Here is a 4818-nt window from a genome sequence, read left to right as displayed (position 1 = left end):
TCCCACTAGCACCTGATTTATCGTCACAGCATGACTTAGTTATCTCGATTACTCGAACTTCATCTAGATAGAGAGTAGCAATACCTTTTATCGAGTTTTTTAGACCAATATAAAGATTAACTCATTGCTCGTTGACTTTGAAGACACTTCCATCTTCATTTTCAAGTTCAACTACTCCAGATGAGTAGACTTGACTAACTTTAAATGGGCTTAACAACTTGGACTTAAGTTTAACTTGAAACAGTTTGAGTCTGGAGTTGAATAGAAGTACCAAGTCACCTTTCTGGAAATCTCATTTTTCAATCCTCCGATCATGATACTTCTTCATCTTCTCCTTGTATAGGTCTGCCCTTTCATAAGCCCCGAGACAAAATTCATCCATCTCATTCAGTTGCGCCAGTCTTAGCTCCGCTGCTCCTTCCAATTCAGATTTAACCTTTTGAGTGCCCATAAAGCCTTGTGCGTTAGCTCTACCGGTAAGTGACATACTTTGCCATAGACTAACTAATACGGTGACATGCCGATGGGTGTCTTAAAAGTAGTCCGATATGCCCACAAGGCATCATCAAGTTTTTGAGATCAATCTTGCCTACTAGCATTCACCGTTTTGGCTAGGATAGCTTTAATCTCCCGATTCAAAATCTCCACTTGCCCACTAGTTTATGGATGATATAGAGTTGCTATTTTATTTTGTTTCACCCTATATTTTGCCAAGTCATCTCAAAACACTTTGTTGCAAAAGTGAGATCCTTCATTTCTTATAATAGTGTGTAGTACTCTAAAGTAAGAGAAGATGTTCTTTTTGAGAAATGCAACAACTCTCTTTCCTTCATTATCATCCAAAGCAACGGCTTCAAACCATTTTGATACATAATCAACAGCAACTAGAATGTACTTCATCCCATACGAGCTTACAAAAGGGCCTTAAACTAAAAAAAAGAGTCTCTGACTTCCTTCCCCTATTTTTTTTATACATTTCATTCTCTATTTGGCCCGCTTCAAACAAAATGAGAAAAAAGGGTCCGGTCAATAGCATAACTATTTCTTTTCTCGATCTCCTTTCAGAGAAGAGGCCTTCACATTCCTAATCCGGTAGGGTCGGACGACTTTCTTTGCCCCAGCTTGGCGAATTGCATCCCCGCACAACGACATTCTTTATTTGTGCGCCCCTTACCGTTCTAGCTCAGTCTTTATGAAATTGATGCCCCAGACATCAATCAATTCTGATGTCCAGTATTGATTTATCAGACTCTTAAGTTTAGTATTTTTCAGATATTATATTCAGATAATTTTAGTTAGCTCAGACAGAATTTCGCATCTTAGTTTGATTATATATTTTTATTTCGTATATTTTGAGCTTCAGATTTAGTAGAAGGTAAACAGAGTTAGCTTAAGGCTACTCATAGTCTTGAGCACCGTGTGACATCTCAGGACCCATTTTTGGGGTTTTACACGTGGGTTCCCAATATCAGTCCCTCGGGACCTTCACTTTTACGGGTTTAACTACACAATCCCCTTTAAGCCCAATTAAAACATTTACACATTCCTATTCATTGAACCAATAATCATCCATTAAGGCATAACCCATTGGTATTGTCATACTAACTACTCTTGCAAGCTATTATCAATATGTCATTCCAATTATCATTACTTAGGGGAATCCACAACCCCACAAGCTCTAATTATTTATCCACATGAGGGAATCCACAACCCTCGAGGTTCAATGTTAATTATCCATTAACTTAGGGGAATCCATGACCCCCAAGGTTTGATTTAAAATCATATATGTTCCATCAGCCTTTTATGCAGTGCAATAGTTCCAAAAGCGATTACAATATGCATATACTCATGTTTCAAAGCCAATTTCATAAGGTGGATTGAGGTTATTGCCAATTTTAATTCCAAATCCATTTATTCGGGGGAATCCACAACCCTCATTCCCATGTACCATGCCCATGCACCCAATGAGTTCAAAAACTATCCATTCAAAATATGAATGATTCACAAAAACCATGGGAAAAGCAATTCCATCAATAACATTCAAAGGCCCTCAACCTAATTTCCAAAACCATCAATTAATCATATGAATAACAATTCTAAACACATGCTTAACAAAACAAGTTTAGAGAAAGAGACACATGCCTGAAAGTATTAAGAATTATCGAGGAAAATCATCAATTGGAGCTCTAAAAGACAAATCCTTAGAAACTCTAGCTTGTTCTTGACTTAGGAATTTGAGAGAGTTTTAGAGTATTTTAAGATTGAGAAATAGGGAGTTATAGGTCCCTTAGGGTACTTTAGGTCGTGGATTATAATTGGGAAAAGAGAGAAAAGATCAAAGTGCCCTTAAATAAAACACAGGAAAAACTGTTGCCAGTCGTTATGGTCACGTCACGACTGGGTATGAGTTGTTGCTTGGACTCGTAGTCTAGGCAGTGTCTCAGGGTATTCTTAATGGTATGGTCACAAGTCACACCCTACGACTCATAAAGTCTTAGTTATTACTAAGACAACAACCTTGGGCCATCTCACTAGTTTGGTCACAAGTCCCACCTTACGACTCGTGAGGTCCAAGTTACGACCTCAGCAGAAACCATGGATAACTTACTAGTCTGACAATGATTGGAGCCATACGATTCATGAGGAGTCTTTATGACTCATCATCTAAGTCGTACCCTAGACAATGAGCTCAAAACTCTATAAATTTTTAGAGGTAAAAATCTGGGGTGTTACATTATTCATGTAAAATATACTAGTGCTTTATCTCTAAAAAAATACAATTATCAATTTTACTTTCTTAAAATTCCTTGAGTTATCTTATGTACGTGGACAATGCTATAATGAAGCAAGTAATATGCAAGGTGATTTCAACGGTCTTAAGATGTTAAAAAAGAAAAAAAGTAAATTGACTTACTCTATTTATTATTTTGCTCATCAACTTCAATCGACTTTTGTTGGTGTTTCTAAAAGATGTCTTAAAGTAGGAGAACTTGTGCACTTGGTTTTAGATATTTTTAATATGTAAGGAGTTTCTTATAAACGTATAAATGAATATAGAGAATCTCAAAAAACAAAAATTCAGGAGACTTTTGATATGGGTGATCTTGAAACTGGTAAGGTTTGCATCAAGAATTTGGTATTTTAGGGCTTGTGATCCTCGTTAGGAAACTCAGTTCAAATATTTTAATTATTTTATTCCTAAGTTTGATATAATTATGGATATACTTAGTAATATTGTTGAAACTGCATATTCTTTGAATGAAAGATCTAGGGCTACAGGATATATTAGAGCTGCTCAAATGATAAGGTTGCATTCATATTGCATTTGATGAAAGAAATTTTAGGAATTACAAACGATCATAGTATATGTTTAAAAAAAAGAGCAAGAAATTGCAAATGCCATGCTACTTGTTGATATAGCCAAGTGAAGGTTGGAAGAGTTAAGAGAATATAATAAATAGGATCTGTTTGTTTCTGAGGTGTCTACATTTTGTATCTAACATAACATCGTGGTACCTGCTTTTGATGAGTTATATGTTAACTCTGGAAGATCAAGGCTCAAACCTACTGACTATACTGTCTTTCATCATTATCATGTTGAAGTCTTTTGTAAAATAATTAATTAGCATTGCAAGAACTTAATGATTATTTTGATGAGGTGACAACTGAGTTGCTTCATGGTGTTACTTGTTTGAATCTAGTAGACTCTGTTTCAAGTTTTGGCATCCAAAAAAAAAAATGAGAATGACTGAATTATATCGTGATGACTTTGATGAACTTAATATATGTGCACTTGAGAATCAACTTAAAAATTACATTATTGATGTTCGTGACATCGATAAAAAGTTCTCCAGTTTAAATATGCTTTGTGATCTTTCAAAAAGATTGGTTCAGACAAAAAAGCATTCATATTATCCTTTTATATTTGGTTTGGTGAAATTTGTTTTGCTTATGCCAGTTACCACTATATCTATTGAAAGAGCCTTTTCATTAATGAAGTTTATTAAGAATGAGTTGTGGAGTAGAATGAACGATGACTTTTTGAGCGGTTGCATGGTTTCTTTTATGGAAAAAGCTCTGTTTAATAACGTTTTAACTAATGATATTATTTTGTCTTTTCAAGCAATGAAACCTCATCGAGTGGCATTGTAAATGTGCTTGAGAAGTATTGGCAGTGATCTCTTTTTGGAGTCTTTACTTAGCACTCTAGTTCTAGTATGATATATTATACATGGCTAATTTTTTATTTATGTAGCACCCTAGTTCTAGTTGGCACATTGTAAATGGCTAACTTTTTTGCTTTACTTATTAATTACTCCTATTCAAGTTTAAGTATTTTTTATCTATAGACTATATATTGTTGCATCCCTAGAAATTGTATTTTGTTCGCTCATTCACAAATTTATATTTTTATTTTTTAAACCCCCTGAAGAAAAATTTAAGATCCGTCAATATATCCGAAAACTCGCATTTCCACTAGACATATCTCAATGGCTGCAAGGGCTTACCTTGGCGCTCCTACTGTTAGAACTCCAACTGGCAAGGGAACTCAAGTGGAAGACCACTTTCACTGCCCGAAAGCCTTATCATTGGAAGGAAACTGCACGATTAGCAGTGAATAGGATCAATCCTCCATATTCTTTTCTTCGACATAACTGGTAAACAGCATACTATAACAATAGACCAGTCCACTAACTGGAAGATTCAAGGCAAGATTATAAGTGGGGCAAGATGGTAGCGCACCCCCTAGCATTTTCCAGGTAATAAAGGTAGAATATATATATATATATATATATATATATATACATATATATATAT

This window comes from Capsicum annuum, chromosome 10 (assembly GCF_002878395.1).
Source record: "Capsicum annuum cultivar UCD-10X-F1 chromosome 10, UCD10Xv1.1, whole genome shotgun sequence".
NCBI lineage: Eukaryota > Viridiplantae > Streptophyta > Magnoliopsida > Solanales > Solanaceae > Capsicum > Capsicum annuum.
This window is presented reverse-complemented; position numbering follows the sequence as displayed.